Genomic DNA, 20,655 nt, shown 5'->3' on the forward strand with positions numbered 1-20,655 from the left:
TCACATGAATTGGTTTTTGTTAGTGTGAGTGTTAACTGTGGGAGGAACAGGTGTAGTTTGGGAACAGTAATATGTTCCAACATCCTCAGCCTCCACACTGCTTATTTTCAGTGTGACATCTGTCTCAGATCCACTGCCAATGAACCTGTCTGAGATCCCATATTCCTGGAGCTAGACACCATAGATGAGGAGCTGGGGAGACTGGCCAGGCCTCTGCAGGTACCAGTTCAATTATGTATCCCCTTCAATATCTAGGAGAATCTCACTAGAACTGCAAGAGATAGAGGAGTCATCTCCAAAGAGGACAATCAGGGAGAATGGAGTCTCGTTCAGCATGGCATCATCACTGGAAGCTGAAATAATAAGAGACGTGTACAAAGTCATGTGGAAACTTCATGAGCAATCTTTCAGTTCTTCTTTATCTTACTTATTTAAAGTGATAGTTTTGTTATTTTTATATTGGTATTTGTTCATACAGTAAATCCTTTATCACGAAACAAGTGATTAGAAAGCCCTAAAGGGACGCCAGACAGACTCTAGACAAAATTCAGTTCCATCTGGGTCAAAATCATCTGAGGAGCCGGGATTCCATCTTAGAATCCTTCTCTCACAGATCTTAACCTCACATGGTAATCTTGGAACCTGAGACCTGCTATATCACACATGAACAGAAAGTACTTGGACAGCAGTGTGCCCCAGAGCATACCCTACTACGCCCGTTTTATTTTGGCATTTCTCTCACTCCTTACCAGGAATCCAGAGCATCAGCAGCCCCAAGAACTGAACAGGGGACCTCATTTTGAGAAAATAACCTGAAGTGTGTGATTAGTCAACGAACAAGTACAGCTGAGCTTCTATAACTCAGACCAGCAAGGGGAACTCTACCCTAGAGAGTAATATACAAATATCAAGGTGTATGCAGCAATATAGACAGAAAGAAGAGTTATGTGGGCCTCTTATATTTCTAAAAAACAACAAATGATCTTTTATATTAGGGTATAATTGGTAACATAAAATGTGTTGATTGATAGAACAGCAAGATGCTTAAAATTCAACATGGAAGTCAAGTTCATGTTCCTGACTCTCTTCACACATAACAAAATTAAAAGCACAGTGTGCTGCAGTCACTCTCTCATGAATTGATTCTAATGTCTGGTCATGTCAACTATTTTTTGTAAAGTTGATTTTAGAAAAAGACAGAGAAATCTCAAGGAGGAAATGGAGATAAGGCTATTTCAGGTTTGTGGAGCAGATTCAGGTTCTATGCTCCTGTAATAAAATCTAGTGGGCTTTTCTAAGAAATGTAGATCATTCTGTGCTTTTTTTTTATCACCATAAATTTCCACTTGATACTTGTTTTACTCTATCTCATTGGTTTGGATATCTTGTATTCTTTTATTTATATTTGTTTTCATTTGTTTAAAAAATATATTAGCTGACTAGTATTGAAGATTATTGACATCCAGCACCTAGGGCCTTCGCTCAGGGTCCGTGGTATAATCTACAAATAGCTGGAAATCTAATCTTAAGGATATCAATTGAATCTATGTACACTGTGCTCTTACAGTCCATCTACTTTATTGTTCTAAGTAAGCTAATTTCTGCCTCTGATCTATTTGCTGTTCTCTATTTGTTCTAATGCTTCTCTAACGCTACAGCTTCGTTCAGCTCTAGTAATTTGACCCTCTCTTGCCTGGCTCCCCAAGATTTCTAATAGGAGGTTGCTTACAATCCTGAGAAAAGTTTCAAAACCATCAAGGTCATAGCACATTCATAGAATAGATGATAAGGAGCAGAGCCATTAACATAGTAATGCAAGCTTCCAAGGTCTCAGGACCAGAGAGGGTGGGGTACAGTACCCAGTGCCACAAACTCTGAGACGTAGCTTTTTTTCAGCAGACTTGGCAAGTGAAGAATTGGCGGGTTTTTCTTAGGGTGTTTTAGGTTAGTAACCTTGGTAGACACCTGGGATTCTGACCTTGTGTATAACTATAAAGTTTCAAACTTATGATCTATTCACAAAGGCCTTTAGTCTAGTTTGAACTTGCTCTGAGGTAAAAATGATATAAGAGCTAGCTAGCAAAAGGCCTGAGCCATGGCCATGCAGTTATAATTAATATAATCCTCTGTGTGTTTACCTGAGAGATGTGAGTGGGAGAGATTTGTCCCAACTGCAGGCACACAGGCAATCTTCCCACTACAAACATACCTAAGTGTATAACTATGGATATGTTTGTATAGATAGAGGGATGCTTGGCACTTGGTCAGTTTACCTGAACAATATCCAATTCTCATCTGGAGTCTGTGGACTCAATGTAAAGTGTGTTTGACCATGTTTAAAGTACACATATCTGGAGTTATTCTCAAATCCAGTAAGAAAGCTATTGGCTAAATAACAGCAGTGTCACTGCTCTGCATATGGGCACATGACAGTAGTCAGTTCAACCTAGTAGATTGTGGTGTCCCTGTAAGTGTGAGATAAGATATATCAATATCTTCTCTCTCCCAGCAAACTTCAAAGCATCTTCTAGAACTATCAAAGCTACCCAGCCATCAAGAAGCCTCCAGCTCACTTCCACCTTCATTTCTCTATATTGTGCAATCAAAGTACATGGTATCATCATTAATGTGGCTGTATCATCTAGATCTTGGCGACAAGAGACAAGCTATATATTGTTAGGTGACCTCTGAGTTCTCTCTCACGAAAAAATCACAATGATGTAGTTATGCCTGCATTTAAGTTTTGTTTAATAATGTATCTCTGGGGACAGCATTTCCCAGCTATACATGATGCTGCCTTTAAATATTTTTAAAAATTTAATGAATTATATTTTTGTGGAGTACAAGATCTTGTGGTTTCTTTATATGTATAGCACTTTCATTGGGTTGGTTTCTATATAGTTTACTTCTTGAGTTCGTTAGGTATTCTAAATACCAATCATCTGTCAGGTGTACAGCTGACAAAGAATTTCTCCCTTTCCATAAACTAGCTCTTCAGTCAATTGACTGTTTGTTCCCTTTGTTGTATAGAAGACTTTTTGTTTCAAAACATCCTACTTGTCAATTGTTGGCCTTATTTTTAGAATGAAATTCAGAACAGAAGATCTAGAATTTAAGTCCATACAAATTTACTCACTTGCATTCCTGTTTAGAACTTTCTCACCTATGTCTATATGTTGTAGAATATTTGCCATCTTCCATTTCTGGAAATGTATGAGTCTCTACATTAATCTTTCAATGTTTTCACCATCATTGATGCATCTGTAGTTGATTTCAGTGCAAGATGTGAGACAGGGTTCCAGTTTTATTCTTCTATATGCAGATATCCCATCCAATCTTCCTATCACAATTTGTTGATATTTCTTTTCTATCCTTCTTACAGTTGGTGTGTGTGTAAATGTGTATTGGATCTTCTATTCTGTTTCATTAATGTATATGTGTATATTTTTGTCAGCACCATACTGTTTCTATCATTATTGTTCCCTACTGTAACTGAGATCATGTATGGAAGTGGATACAGTATTATTCTTTTTTCTCAGCTTCCATGTAACTTTTTTGTGGTTTTTGAGACAGGGTTTCTCTGTATAGCTTTGTGTCTTTCCTGGAACTCACTTTGTAGACCAGGCTAGCCTCGAACTCTCAGAGATCTGCATGCCTCAGCCTCCTGAGTGCTAGGATTAAAAGTGTTTGCCACCACCACCTGGCCCATGTAACTTTTAAGATTGTTCCTTTTTCCCTACCTGTGAACAATTACATTGGGATTAGAGTGAATCTACTAATTGCCTTTGATGGCATGTTAATTCTCACTACATTAATTCTACACACCCATGACCATAGGGAGTATTTCCAACTTTTAGTGTTACTACTGTAACTGTACTTCCCTGCTTCAGTTTCTGCCATGAATGTCCTCAGTGACTGAGTGTAACCTGAGATATATAAGCCATTTTCTCCTCAAGTTGCTTTGGTCATGGTGTTCATCACAGCAATAGAAACACTAAGATAATAATAAAGAAAGAAGTCATTAAACCAAACTCCAAGATGACATCATAGAAATGTAAATTAAAATTTCTTTGAGCAAATTATTTTCTTAATTTTTCTTTTTAAGTTGTGAGCCTAGCTTTTCACCACTGAGCCATCTCTTCAGCTCTGAACCTATTCTGTTATTGCACCCAGGACAACCTGCCCAAGGGTGGCACCATCCATATTGTGGTGGGCCCTCCCACAGACATCGTTATTCCAGACAAGAACACACTGTCTTGCCTACAGGCCAATCTTATGGAGCCATTTTCTCAATTGAGGTTTCCTTTTCCTATTTTACTGTTATTTATGTTGTAACAAATCATCAAGGATTTTATTCAGAATTAAAGTGAGCTACAGGACAGATAAAATGCAATAGAACAGAAGACCCTGAATGAAATTCACTCAATAGATAATTCTAAGAGAGTCTTTCTATTTATCATCCAGAAGAAGAAAGTGTTGTTTGATCAGGTGTCTAATACATATAATTCTCTATTTTGATTGATAGCATTTGTTCAATGTATATGTCTTTTTCCTGTGATATGTCTGGTGGTAATCATATGCATGGTAGATAGTATATAAGTATAAGATAATAAATGAACCTTTTCCACAAAATGTTATTTTAAGGACATGGTTTACTGTGCAAATTTATTTGTAGGCTGAATTGGTTGACAGTCCCTACTTTATCGTATCTCTCTGGGTTTACTTGTTCATCTTGGAAGGTGTTGTGAAGACATGGGTTGGAATGAGTTGAGAGCTCTGTTTGAAGAGTGGTGAGCATGCAGCTTGATGAAGTTGCTCCAGTCTCGATTATCTCTCTGTCTCCTATTTGCAGTTGAAGATCGAAGCTCTTATCTACTTCTACAGGGCTGTATTATTTGCCTGCTGCCATGCTTCCCACCAAACTGAACTTTAAGACCGCAAATGCACACTATCATTCATAAATTGCTTTGGTCATGAAGTTTGGTTATAACAATAGAAAAGTAACCAAGAAACTTTATGTCTCTGTAAGAAGAAAAATGAGCAAACACACAAGAGAGGAAATCTTCTTCCCTTCCATGCACATAATATGGGAGTTCATACACTGAGGACCATGTGATCAGAAAGCCTTACTTTCAGTAAAAAAAAAAAAAATGGATTCTAGGTTATGAGAAAAATCTCTTCCCAGTATGAATTTTTCTGGAATATTTAAGATTTAATAATTTTATTTTATGTGTACTGGTGTTTTCCCAGATTATTTGTTCTTATATCACAATGCTCTCAGAGGCCAGAAGAGGGTCTCAGAAACACTGGAACTGGAGTTACAGACAGGAGCTAGCAGTCATCTGTGCTGGGAATCAAGCACAGGCCCTTTAAAAGAGAATTTAGTGCTCTTAAAATTAAGGCAGCAATTCTCAATCTGTGAGTTGTGACTCCTTTTACGAACCTTATTGCCAAAATTATTTACACTATAATCCACATAAGGAGAAAAATACAGCTAAAATGTAGCAAGGAAAAAAATTTTATTGAAGGGTGTCACCACAACACAAGGAAATGTATTAAAGTGTAGCAGCATTAGGAAGATTGAGAACCACTGTACTAAGTCATCTCCCCAGCCTGATTCCTCAAGATTTTAATACTATGAAAATTAGATAATAATTTTCCTGTAGAAATAACTGATTTTGTGTAAATCTATTTGTAGGTGTGTGTGTGTGTGTGTGTGTGTGTGTGTGTGTGTGTGTGTGTATGTGTATGTATGTATGTATTGATACCTATGTTGTAGTAATCTTCGCTGTTGCCAAAACTCTGAAACTTAGGAAAAGTTATTTTTTCATGTGAGTCATGACATTATTGCTTTTTTTAATGTTCAGACAGGGAGAGTAGTCATACATGACCATCAAAAAAGTTTCCCTAACCCTGTACAAAACATCACATTGACCTTTAAATCTTAGCAAAGAGGGAAACTCTCAGCAGCTGGACACCATAGAATAAGGAGTTGGTGCAGCCCAGGCTCTCACTTCTGCTTCCCTGGTGGTTTATGTCATGGCTTGAATCACTGTGTGTGGGGGGGTAACTGTTACCTTGCCAACAGTAATAAGTTGCCACATCTTCAGCCTGCAGGCTGCTGATCTTGAGAGAATACTGTGTGCCAGATCCACTGCCACTGAATCTTGATGGAACCCCATCTGCCAAGCTGTTTGCATAATAGATGAGGAGCTGAGGACGTTTCCCTGGTTTCTGCTGATACCATGCTAAATAACTATAAATGTCCTGACTTGCCCAGCATGTGATGGTGAAACATGCTCCCAGAGATGCAGACAGAGAGGCTGGAGACTGGGTCATCTGGATGTCACATCTGGCACCTAAGAGAGGAAAATTGAAATAAAAAATTGCCCACACAATTAATTCTGTTAGATGAAGACTTTTCCAGAGAACAAGAAGCACTGACCACAGTCCAGATGAATCAATTTCCAGTGGTTTCTTCTTTAACTGTGAGCCACAGCAGCAGCAACCCCAGGAGCTGATTGGGGACCCTCATGTCTGTGCTGGGACCTCTGTGAAGCTGACTCCAGCGCAGAGTGTGACCTGACTATGAAGAAGTCCTCAGGGCAGTGGGATGTACTCTTGGCACATGCAAATCAGCAAAGTCTAGGCACAACCCCAGGACTGGCTAAACCATTAACTCATTCCAGGCCTGTTGTACTCTCATAAGACAGAACATGCTTATTTTCAAGGAATGTCCTCTTCTTCAGACAACAAAGAACAACCCCATTCTATGAGTTGCACATTATTTTGATTTCTGTCATGTTCAGTGTAGAATTTTCTTGTTATATTTCCCTCCGTTCCAGAGTCTTTCTGATATGGTACAGTTCTAGAAAGTACATAAACAATTGCAGGGTCCTTCATAGGTATTTGTAGATGTTATAATATGAAGTATTCAGTCCATATAATGTTACTTGTATGTATGTTTTCAGGTATGAGCATTTGACAGTAGAAAACTAACAGTGTACTCTTTCCTGGGGAACATTACCTTTCTTATTTTCAGATTTACTTAGTTTTCTGTAATACTTAGTGTAAATATGAGGCTTTGTGGGCTTTTGCCATTCAGTTTGTCATATAATCTGGTGTCATCCTTGTTCAGCTCACATTTGGGTAGTCATGTCAGTAGACTTTTATGGGAATAGCTTCTGATCTAATTACATAATAACTTTCACATTCTCTGATGCATTTCACATAATATTAGCACAGAATGTTCACACACACACACACACACAGAGAGCGAGAGCGAGAGCGAGAGAGAGAGAGAGAGAGAGAGAATAAGGAGTGAATTTGTTCCCTACAGACAGGCATAAGTGAATTCATTGTTACATGGGTCACAGGGTAAGGAGCCTGGTGCCAGAAGACAGTCTCTGTGCTGCACCAGCTCTACAACTGAGGAAAATAGCAGGGATGCCATCTGCTGTCTTACTCTCTGGAATTTTTAATGCCACTTTCAAAGTATCTGTTCTAGAGTTGGCTTGACACAGTGTCTGGCTCTTTCAGTCAGTTATGTCGACCTTCACCTTCTTTTTGAAGTGGCATTCTCAGAACATTCTACAGCTATTACTGGGCACAAGACATGATAGAATGGATAGAACTAACATAGATATAACTTGGTCTGTCGCTAGACTCACACTTAATCTGTCTTTTTCCACATTACTCCGGAAGCCCATATCCCAGCAAACTCCATCGTCTAGAAGCAAATAACACTACAGTCCATCTATGATCTAATTATTGGGCTGGTTGTTAAACCTCCATGGCTTCCATGATGTACTATCCATAGAAGTGTGTGAAATAATGAGATTACTTAGAGGAAAAACACATCAGTGCTGACCTAATTCTCTTACTTTGATCTAGGTCCCTGGGGTGTAGTCTGTATATCAACTATTGAGAGACATTGAGAAACCACAGATTAACGTGCTACTCATCTAGTGTAGACAAAGCCCAATCCCATGATCCTTTGCACAACAGTCTCAAAAGGCTAGGGAGATATGAAGTTCACACTCACATTGTTTTATAGCCAATGACTTAATGGCCACAAATACAGGGGTGATGTGATCTGGTATCTAAATTCCAAGAAGCTGTGGAAAGTCTCTCAAAGAGGAGAAAAAACATAGGGAGGAATAATTATTTTGTATAAATTCATACCATTAGCAATTTTCAACATACAAAGAATGGATAAAAGAGATTATAAATAACGAGTGGGAAGTCGGGCACTGACAGTCTTTAATTTTCTACAATGATCCTTTGGGTAAGGTATTTTATGTCATCTGTATTAGGTCAAATATTTCCTTTCTGACCTACTGAATTGATTTCTTATTTTGGCCTGTGTGTTCTCAGCTTTGGAAACTCTTTTGATGTTAATCAGCAGTCTCCACATATGTTATAAGGATAAGTAATCAAGCAGCTGTATCATGTCTGCTCCAGACTGTAGTGGGTTTAAATGATAGGGGAAGCAAATATGGCACTGATCCTACTATAACCATGAGAGTGTTATTGATGTCCTGAGACCAAGGAAAGGCTTTTCTCCATCTGCAACACAAGGAATTGTGAATGCAGTGGACTCTCCACTGTACACTGACTACTTGTGGGCATGGAATATGCTTAGACCACTCTTACAACTGGACAGAAACTAGGCGAAAATTCTGGATGGCAAGTGAATAAAAAGCTGAAACCTCATTTATCCTTCCTATTACAGTGATTGGCAGTCCAAAGGTTGGTGATCATCATTAGATAAACATATATTATTGCCTCCCAACTTGTGCTGCTTGAAGGAATGCTCAAATGAAAACAAGGTTGAATATTTGTCCAACTGGAACCCAGAAAATTAGAGGACAATGATTGGTGGCCAAATATAATGTGTTCACTAAAATCTAATGAACCAAACATAGGATTGGTTCTTTCTGTGAAAGATCACCAACATTAGGAAGACTTCTGTATAGGCTATCACACATAAATATATGCAAGAACACATATTGGCAGTCAAATTCTTATTACCAATAAGAAATAAAATATAGATATTGTAGTGTAATTGATTACCTACTATAAAAAATGATCCCTGAGTTAGAGCCTCAGCATTGCATGAATTGGGCTTGCTGGTGTACTCCAGTAGTCCCATCTCTTGGGAGTAAAAGGAAGGGGTTTCTGAAGTTCAAGATCATCCTCTACTACAATTTTGAAGCCAGCAAAATTCCAGGATATCTGGACTTTATCAAGAAAATATCTAATTTTTGAAAACAGTTAGGAAATATTAATGACCATGTATTAAATACAGTTGCAAAAGTTAATAGAGTAGAGAGTTTATTACTTCCAACACACACATTCCATTCACATTTGAGTCACATCAGATAAAAGCATATAGCGTTGAAAGGTATTAGCTAAAAATACATTTAATACACCTAATCTTTGGAGCACTCTAAGCTTATATGTGATTAGATTTTATATTCGTCTATATGATGGCAAGGCCATCCAACATAAAAATATTCCATAGCTTATGAAAAACTGTAGATTATTTCAGTTAGCTTAGTTAATATGGTGTGTTGTGGAATATTGATAGCTCTATAGCGGTCACTTGGCTACCTGAGTATTGATGCTGCTACAGCTGTGACAGCTGAGGGTCAAACAAAAGCACCAGCTACCTAACACCACAATGCAGGAAAAGACATACATTTAAAATATGAAAGAAGTTTGTATTGAACATGCAATGCCTTGGAATAATTATTTTTAATTATTCAACTGAATATTGAGGAATATAGGGACTCTATATTGAATATATATATATATATATATATACCTCCAAACTCTAAAATTAAAAGATGAGATTATATATAATGATCTCAACATGCACTTTAGGAAGTAGAATGAAAACCCTTTTCATAATTTGAGAGATTTAGAGCTTTTTAAAATCAGTTCATATCTTTTAAGTATAATCATTTCCACATTGCTGCACATTCTACAAAATTGTAGTAAGATATTATCATTAATATTTCTCACCCAAGAAGAGGTGACAGAGACCACTGTTTTCATTGTTTAGATATAACCTCTGAAGACACAGACAGTCTTTGATGAAAGACTACTCTGTAACAGGGCTATTGTCCCTCCTGCAATTTGAAACTTTTATGAAAGTATGAATTCTTAAGCCCTGTACATATTCTCTAAAACCTAATGTCATCCTCCCCAGGATCATTGTCCAGGTCAGGAAATCTGAATAAATGCTCTCAAACACTCCTATCCACAGCATGACAGAAAGATGGGGCTTCTGATTATCTCTGTCTATTTTCTCCATCCACACATTTTCTCTTCAAGTAATTGCTGCTTAAGGCCCTGAGTGAAATTCAGCCCTGTTTTCATTGCACAAATGTTGGGAGATTCTGTCACATATTAGTCAAACTCTTGACTATATTGCATCTTCTGAGGGGGAAGCACAGGCTTCCAGAGCAACTGAAAGTGGTTTTACAGGTTTTAGAACTGTTTGAATGGGATATTTTTCTTCTGTTGTCAGGGGTAGTGGCAGCAACATCAGCATGCATGCTGTTGATTGTGAAAGAATAAGTGGTCTCATAACCCCTGCCAGGGAAGCTGGGACTCCAGAGGCCAGGTTGGATGTTCCTATGATCCAGAGCTTAGAAATGGCTCTTGGTTTCTGCTGGTACCAGTGCAAGTTACCATATATGCCACATGAGCTGACCCTGCAGGGGATATAGACCCTCTCTCCTTGAGAAACAAAAAGAGATTCTGGAGACTAGGTGAGAACTATTTCTCCATTCAATTCTAAAGATGGCAAGATGAAAAGAGATAGAAGTTCACAGAAAAGGAGATTCCCGAATATCTTCATACCATGTGCTATGCAAAGAAGACCAATATGACAACAAAAAGAAACAAAAGATGAAGAAGAGCATGGGAAAGAAAAGAGGAAATAAAGGAAAGTTTTTCTTTTAAACTAAAACTTCCACAAGGAAGTGGATGCTGAGTTTGTTTGGAGCCTCCCCTCTCTCTCACTCATAGCACTGTGTAGCAGCAAGTTGACAGTTTACAATAGCAAGCCCATCTTGCCTGGTCTCTGTGTCTGACTACAAATTTCTCTTTTCTAGGTACTTTCTCATAAAAGTGAGTCTGAGGAATCTATGCTTTCTGAGGAGTAAACATGCAAACAGCAGAGGGTAGGCCAGGATATTCTTGGCTCATAAACATATGTGGTCATTTCACTTACTTATAGTATTTAAGTTGATATGGTCCCACATCTTTCATTGTTTTTATCTCTACAATGTCGCACACTTCTTGTCTAGCATATTCCCCACACATTTTGCTTGTTGTTGCTGATGATGTTCTGTTTCATTTATTTTGTTTTCTTTCTTTGTTTGTTTTGTTTTGTTTTTCATAGCTAGTCTAGTTTGACCATCATGAATGACAGATTATGTTCTTCAGTGTGTGGGATTTACTTTTTTCCATGAGAAAGCTCAGCTAAGGGTGAATACTCATAATGTACATTGAATATTCTGAGTCCCTAGAACTGTCTACCCTAGATCTGGCATCTGCTCAGCTAAGGCTTTGCTCCTCCATCACAGACTAATCCAATGGCGTTGAGTGCCAAAATATCTGGGAAAGCCATTTTGCCAGTCTGTGATCGGGAATTTAGGTATTTTTAGGGATTATTTCCACACACTGATAAACCCACATTTCTGAAACAGAAGTAAGCATAAACATTGGTTTTATAGAATCTATCATGAATCAAACATTCTGTTTCATTTTTATTTTAAGAGCAGCTTGGGTTTCTGGCCCTTCTGTGGCAGGGTTGTTACAAACAGGAGTGAGGATCTGAGAAAAGCTTTTAGGGGTCACCAGCTTCTAGGCGTTGTGTCAATTAAATGTGCTCAGAACTGTTCGACAGAAATTGTCAGAGGCTTGGAGAAATTTGTCAATGCAATGTGGAGCAAGAGTTTGTAAACTTCTGTAAACTTCATTGTCTTATAGTAGTTGTCAGCACTAATGCTGGTGTCTTAAACTTGTGTTAGTATTGCCCTCTTCTCGAGAAAGACACCATCAACCCTGACCTGTTCATGTCCATCCTAACCACAGACAAAGACACAGACACAGACACAGACACACACACACACACACACACACACACACACACACACACATACACACACCCCATAAAGTTATCCTCAGATTTTAATTAATTAATTTTTTATTTTGAGACAGAGTCTCACAAAGTTGCCTTGGCTGGCCTGGAGCTTGCTATGTAGACTAGGTAGGCCTCAGCTAATGGAAATCCTCCAGGTTCCACATCCCAAGCACTAAGTTTAGAGACATGTACCACTCTACCCACCAACATTAAAACTTTTAATCATGTTCACAAAATTAGCTCTTTACTGGTTAGTCTTACTTTATTATACACCATCCTTAACAAAGGCCTTACTTGAGGCATGAATATTCATTATTTCAATATTCCTCCTATTACAGAGTCAGCAAGAGAAGGCTCATGTTTCTTACCATACTTAGCTAAAATTATCTTTATGATAATTTTTCTTTTCCAAGCCTCTGTGAAGGCATCTACATATCTCCCACTGATTGACAGGCTTTACAAATGATGTGTTAAATCCACACAGATTCATCAGTTTCCCGTTAGGTCCTGTGGTGGCCAAAATTCATCTAAACCCTAGTATATCCCCATGATTCCAGTTTGTTTGTAAAAGCAACTTCAATTATCCCAAACAGTTTACTTTGTAGTTTTTACTAACAGGTTGTTAATGAATGTGTGTGTATGTATGTATGTATATGTATATGTATGTATGTATATGCATGTTTGGGGTGGGGGAGAAGAAAATGGGAAGAACAAAGATAGAGAAGAACTAGAACAAAGATAGGAACAACGAGAAAGCAGCAGAAGAAGGGACAGAGAGCAGCTAAGTATGAAAACAGAAAAGAAGTTGTATAGATAGAATTGGCTTAGAAGAATTGTGAATGGACTGAACAGTTTGGTGTGCTTAAATTTATTTGCTATCCCTCAGATTAGTATCTTAGCCACTTGTAGTATCTTCCCCAGAACTCTAGTAGAAATCTCCTCAGGGCAGGCACCTGAGGGGAAATTGATAGAATATTAGGCAGAGGGATGAGCTTTCAAACTTTTCAGGCTGAGGAGTTGTCTAGGTAAGAAGCAGGTGTGGCTTGCTCCTTTAACTCTCTTGTCTTTCAGCATTTACCTCTATATTTGACTGTGGGATTTTATTATTAAGACTGATCAGAATTTGTTTTCTTGATATTTTTGAGTTCCTTACATAGTCTAGATATTAATCCTTTGTCTGATACAAATCACACAAAGACTTTCTCCCATTCTGTAGACTGACTTTTCAATCAAATATCTGTTCCCTTTGCTGAACAAATTTTATTAGATTCAGGATGTCCTCCTAATTGTCAACTGTTGTCCTTATTTCTTGAATGATCATTGTCTTTGTCATTTTTCCATTGCTATAAAGAGACACGATGACCAAAGCAACTCTTATAAAAGAAAACATTTAATTCATGGCTTGCTTACAGTTTCACAGGGTTTTCCCATTATCATCATGACAGGGAGTATGGTGGCCAGGATAGTGCTGAGAGTTGTATATCCTAATGCAATGCAGCAAAAGAGAGAGAGAGAGAAAGAGAGAGAGAGAGAGAGAGAGAGAGAGAGAGAGAGAGAGAGAGAGAGAAAGCAGTGAGCCTGGCATAGTCTTTTGAAACCTCAAAGCCAAACTCTAATTACATATCTCCTCCAAAAATGCCATACCTTCTAATGTAACCCTGACTTATTAACTTAGCAATACACAGTAAATCTGTGAGCCCATAGGGGCCAGTCTTATTCAAACACCTCATCCTAGTCCCTTGTGTAGAGTTCTTACATCCTTCTACATGCATTAGCATACTCCCTGTCAGAACATGTTCTAAAACTCCCAGATATTTCAGTTTCAGGTTTTACATTGAGGTATTTTAACATTAGGGAATTTACATTTTTTATTGGTGAGAGATGGGGTTTCATATTCTATATGCATACATTCATTTTTTTAAATATCATTTTCTTTTCTTGTGTGCTCATTTGTTTGTGAGATTGAGTTTTTCCCTATTTGTCAAGCAGTTGACTCTAGTTGCTTTGACATAATCTGGGAATTCAGATCTGTTTCAATTATCTATGAGTTTTTCTCTGTTTCAGACTGCTTATTACTCTTGCTCTGTTATATTACTTAAGATTGTTATGGAATTGCCTCCCAGCATTATTCTTTTGGACTCAGTGTCCATATTAATACTGACTTTTGTCTATATTTGAAGTTGTTATCATGGTTTCATTGTACTACAAGTTGTTTTTGGTAGAATGACCATTTTACACAATGAATAATGTTAACCAATGTGCATGTACAATTTTTCTATACTTTAGAGTTGTCTTTGATCTATTTTTTCAGAATTTACAAGAAAAAATTCATGGGTGATACAGATGACTCAGCAGGTACAGACACAGTGAAGGCAGACAAACTGAGGTCAATGCCTCTGATCTACAAGGTGATAGGGGAGAGCTGACTCCAGAATGTTGTTCTATACATATGCATGTGTGAGTGTGTGTGAGTGTGTGTGTGTGTGTGTGTGTGTGTGTGTATGTGTATGTGTGTGCGTGTGCACTCATGTGCACATGGACAATAAAAAATAAATAAATAAACAAACAAATAAATAAATGAAAAAAATTATTGAACACTTATTAGTTCTCTGAAGTCATTTTTATTTCATTTTTAGTGGATTGTTTCAGTGATTAGTTATGAGAAAAGAAAGGTAATACAATATATGATTGTCATGAATTTTTTTGGAGAGAAAATCACTTCAAGCATAAATTGACAAGACACTTTTGGTAGGAAAGTCTAGTAAAGAAAATCAGAAGATAGAGAAAGATGGATCATACTTTTAATAACATAACAGAAGCAGTTTACTTATAGTAACTGATTGCCCTGAAGGATAAATGCCAGAGAAGATCCTGTGATCAGTGTAGGTAGAAGAAACAAGGTATGAGGGCTCCTGGAGAACTCCAGTAAAATGGCTGATTAGAAGGGCCTGCTACACTTGCCTTCAACAAATAGAGTCAAAATAGAGAATAAACAAGCACTGGCCAAAGGAGATCAGCACTGAAGCAGAGTCATATATTATGGAGATACTAAGTTACCCAAAGATGCAAATGACCTTGTAAAGCAATGCATAAAGCACCCTGTGTGGATTATTGCCATCAAACCCCTGGCCACATTTCAACTCTAGGAGGAAGCAGCTGAGCCCTAGGGAGATACAGGGTTTTTGTTCCAGTCTGTATCACTGTGTGGATGGGTAACTACTCCACTGCTGACAGTAGTAAGTGGCAGCATCTTCAGCCTCCATGCTGCTGATTGTGAGAGAGTAAGAGGTCCCAGACCCACTGCCACTGAAGCGAGCTGGGACTCCAGAAGCCAGAGTGGATGTGCTATAAATCAGGAGCTTAGGGGAGGCTCCTGGTTTCTGCTGGTACCAGTGCAAATAACTGGTACTTACACTTGAGCTGACAACACATGTCATGGTGACCCTTTCCCCTTGAGATGCAGCCATGGATGCTGGAGACTGGGTGAGAACAATTTGTCCATTGCACACTAAGCAGGGGAAGACAATGAAAACAAAGAGATGTTAGTAGCCATCAAAAAATAACTTCATACCACCTGATATTCAGAAGAAAGAAATTGAAAAATGTTGTCTTAATCTCAAGCTTCCCTGGGGAAAAGAATCGTGGATTCTGAGCTTAAATGCCCTCCCCTCTCTTACCTGTTACACTGATCAGTAGGAAGCTGAAAATCTGCACCTGAAAATCCATTGTGCTTTCTACTCTTAGTCTCAGGCTAATTACTGCTCTTCTCATAAGTACATCCCTTTAAAACAGCTGTAAACCATTTGTGGTTTCTGAGGATGAAGTATGCAAATAGCAAGATATAATCTAGGTAGTTCTTGGCTTATAAATCCCTGTGGCCCTTTAAGCATGGCAAACTGGATGAATCCAGGGAAGTATCTGCTTATTTGAAGACATTACACTGATAAGGAAGAAAATTTCTGTTTTTCTTTTTCTCCTACATGATGCATATCTCAATCCTAGAGTTTTACCTGTGTATCTCCGTGAAGACTGGCATAATTTGATCCACTCTGTGAGGCATGTTCTACTGAGTGGTTGGAGACATATTTCTTCCATGATAAATGCCTGTTTATATTGTTCTCAGAGAACTTTTAGCAGCCTTATCCACTTCCTGTTTTCCTGGAAGTTGCTCAGCTGAGACCTCACTCACCCATTGCAATCTAATCAGATGACCATGCTCACAAAGCACTTGTGTGTGATCTGGAACCCTTATTTGCTTTGTGACATTTCGGCAACAGTCAAGCATCTACACCATCCCCTGAAGACCAGGGGAAATAATCTCCCATTGAAATGGATGGAAAGGCAGGCACAAATTTTGTAGCAGCTAGCATTTGTTCTCAACTGCTGTATTTAAGAGAAGCCTGGGCTGGAGCTTCATGAAGATATAGTTATCTGAATAATCATCATTCTTAATATGTACCATGCTCTGTTACTGTTTAGCGCATATCATATTATTATCTTGGAATATCTGAGCCCACTTTTCAAATACACTACATTTCACTTATTAAAGAGTGGCACCTTCTAGATTGGCAAATTCATGAATACGTTTGGTCAAATGTTTTATATTATCTTGTAGCAAATTTCAACTATGTTCCTATAAACCTTGAAGTTAACTAGAGCCCTTGAGTCAGCCTGAGGTTTGTTATTCCTTAAAAATGGTTCCCTTTTTCCTCCATCCATAAAAGACTTCTTCCATTCTGTACCAATGATTAAGAAAAAATAGTCTAGAGACTCTGAATAGATAAGCATTCTGAGACATGCTAGAACTGTTGAATTCAAGTGGATTTTAAAGCACTCAATTTCATGTAAATGGTTGGTTGTTTCCAAGATGACTCATGCTGTTATCTTTCATATTTTGTGTTTAGTAGTTGGTTTCTAGTCTTTTTCTTATTCCTTCAGAATGAAAGATATTCCATTATTTTTATGAAGATATTTTTAAAATTTCACCAGTAAGGGCACTGGATCATCTTTGGTGTTATACAAACAAACAAATTAGCACATTAGTTAATTATCATCATTGTGGATAAAGAAAAGGATATCTCCACCATGTCAATTGTGAATTTAGTGTTATATACTCAAAAAACCACAGAGATCATAATAATAAGAATAATAATAATAATAATAATAATATTTCATTTCTACTTTTATCTCTACTGAGATTGAAAGGCATCTAATCTTTTAATATTTTTAGATTTATTTATTTTATTATGTGTGTTTTGCCTCCATGTATTTATATGCATAACATGAGTGTTTGGTATCTAGGGAACTGAAAAGATGGCATCAAAACTACTCTGGAACAGAAGTTATGAATGGTTATAGGCCACCATGTAAACATTGACAATTGAACCGATATCATCTGAAAGAAAAACAAACATGCTTAACTGCTGGGTCATCTCTTGATCCCCAGAGTCAACCAATCACACCTTCATGGCAATTCACTTACCTCCAGTAAGCTTTGGTACTGTGACTACAACAAACTTAGAGTAGAAATAAATCTTACTGAACCAGGGAAGACTGCAGCTAGAAGACAGAGTTCTGGTAGTGACTTGGTTCCCTCTTTTGAAGACACTGGACTTATTACACCAGGTTCAGTGGGATGATGGTGAGGGTGGTTTGTACCATTAGAACTGTCAATGAACTAAGCAGAGAATTGGGTGTCATTCAGGGTGGCATGTGGACCAGGAGCCTGGGGACTTCTTGTTTTCTAGTTTAATAGTGATTGCAGCTCTAAAGTTGGTTTTAATTGAGTAGCAGATATTTGTTAGTGCTGCTCTATACTGTTAAGACGGCCAGTATGAAGATATAGCTGAGTCATATCTGTCTTGGAGTCTAAAGGAAAAGCTACATTCACAGTGCTCAGTGCCAAATACTTGTGTGCATAGGCAAAGAATGCCTTTGAAAAGCCAAGACTTGGGCTATTCTTTCCTTCTGATGGTTGGAGACATAAAGATAAATAATGTCCATACAGTCAGACAAATGCACACATATATTCTTATACATGCCATCATGAAATAAAGAGGCATCAATGGGTAAGTGTTAAACACAGGTGGAAAAGTGTCTAAAGTATATGAGATTTTATGAGCACATTAAATCCTTATTCATAGGTGTAGTTGGAGTTTTCCTGCCTGGCCCATAGTCAGGACAAATCTCTCTCACCCGCCAGTCCCACAGTCGCTCAGACCCAACCAAGAAAGCACACAGAGACTTATATTGCTTACAAACTGTATGGCCATGGCAGGCTGCTTGTTATCTACCTCTTCTATCTTAAATTAACCCATTTCTGTTAGTCTATACTTTGCCACATGGCTTGTGGCTTACCAGTGTCTTTACATGTTGCTTCTCATGGCGGCAGCAGCTGGTGGTGTCTCTCTCCAGTCTTCTGCTTCCCAGAATTCTCTTCTCTCTTGTCCCGCCTATACTTCCTGCCTGGCCACTGGCCAATCAGAACTTTATTTACACAGAGCAATATCCACAGCACATATGTACTACATACTCCTTGTTTTGCAGTGAGGATACAAATAGATAAAATAATGTAAAACTTACTAATGGTAACAATGGTTTCCAGTCACTTAATTAAAAAGCTATAATACATCCAATTGTAGAATAACCTATGTAATTTTAGAAGTATGTCCCAGTGTGATGACATTGTTTCCTCTTGTGTTTATGTAGCTGCCTTTGAGTTGTAGATTGCTGCTGCTGCACAGAGTCAAGGGAGAGTTATGACACCACACACAAAGGTATAGAAAATGGTAAATACTTGTAATTTAAATCAGTTTTCTGTTGAAAATGCATTATTTGGGGGCCCTAGAAATTCAAAAGGTTATGTAGCTGAACAACAGAATGTAGAATCTATAAGTTGAAGACTATGAAATAAGAGAGGACAGAAAGACAAGGATTATTGTGAGATAAATATTGATGATTTTTATTGAAAATTGCATATAAGTTATTGTAGCTTACAAAGCATCTTCATTCTAAGATAGTTTAGGATGGAGGAATGGATGAGTGAACAATTGCTCTGAAGATGTAAGGCCATGTGTATCATCTGTTCATAGCAGATGATATCCTTGATTTAATTGGCACTCAATTCTTAGTATCAAGGGTAAGATAATCAAGAATAAAGTCATCATTTAAGCTTTGCTGTTTCATTCCACAGGCTTCTAGGCACTTAATTGTCACATGAAGAATGAAAACAAAAGGTGTCTGCTGAATATTTCTGTCAACTTTAACAGAACATAATCTGTGTAGCCTTCCCTGATATACTCCATGCAGTTTAGCTATTATTTTCAGATTCCCAGAAAGGAGACAGATTGCCAAAGGGATTATGGCTCACAATCAATACAGATTTTTCATATTGAAATATGGATCTCTTTTATTATTTTATTGGTAATTTTTGTTAACTCTTTGATTTTGAGTTGGCTGTAAGAATTAGTTTATTTTTTTTTACAATAATTTTACACTTTGAAATTTTAATATAACTACATAAATTTTACCACTTCATTTTCCTCCCTTCAAACATCAACATGTTCCCCCCTTGCTCTTTCTCAGATTCATTGCCCATTTTTCCTTATATTTCTACATACATAAATACAATCTTCTCAATCCATATAATATGTAACTTGTCTTTGAAACCAGTAGAGATCATTACAGCAATCCACCACCACTGATCAAAATGCAGAGATCAGGATATCATGTGGTAACCAGTCCCAAATGATTCATCTACAACACAATTTCTGATCCTATAGCTCAGGATCATTGCAGCGTGGGTAGAAATATTGTAAGAGTGAGAGGAACTAGAAAGTTTCTCTGGGATTGTGTCTTCTGGAAATGTCAGAGGGGCTATATCTATGAGGTCTAATGAGGTCTTATCTAAACAAGACCTGAACAAGGTGACTCCAGCCAGCATGCAAATTATAGAACTGGGAAATCTTGAGGGGAATCCATCCTAGATAAATAACTGTGGGTAACTGGGGGGAAGTCTGAAAGTGGGAGAAGAGGTCTTACTTGGAGTAGACACCCATAAACACACATTCATACACACACACACACACACACACACACACACACACACACACACACCAGTTTGTTATACAATGTAGAGTAGTCAACAATACATGATCTGATCTTATTTTTCAGTTTTGTGTTTTCTGCTTCTCTTTACCTCAGAGGAAGCTAGGAATGGGTAAATGGTCTCCTAAGTTTTCTTTCATGGAAGGTGCCAGCTGGTTCCCAGAGCGTCTTACCCTGCTATATATGTTCCTTACAGAATCTATCTTAACTGTAAAATGATCTGAACATGGAGACCTTCAAAACAATTAAGGCTATTACTATTGCTCTTGGACTGATAATAAGACCATATTGATCAGTGCAAAACACACTTTGGACATAGGAAACAAAGAAACCTAGTTGGTATGAAACAAATAGCTTCTAGTGAAGGACTGTAGCTGTATAAAACTCCC

The 20,655-nt window shown here is 37.8% G+C and overlaps 2 pseudogenes; both read right to left on the reverse strand.

Annotated features, from left to right (window-relative positions):
• On the reverse strand, window positions 1-798 carry LOC118580171 (annotated as a pseudogene).
• A 14,479-nt stretch (window positions 799-15,277) lies between these two features.
• On the reverse strand, window positions 15,278-15,886 carry LOC118580172 (annotated as a pseudogene).
• Between the last annotated feature and the right edge of the window lie 4,769 nt (window positions 15,887-20,655).

This window comes from Onychomys torridus, chromosome 3 (assembly GCF_903995425.1).
Source record: "Onychomys torridus chromosome 3, mOncTor1.1, whole genome shotgun sequence".
In the NCBI taxonomy this organism is placed as follows: domain Eukaryota; kingdom Metazoa; phylum Chordata; class Mammalia; order Rodentia; family Cricetidae; genus Onychomys; species Onychomys torridus.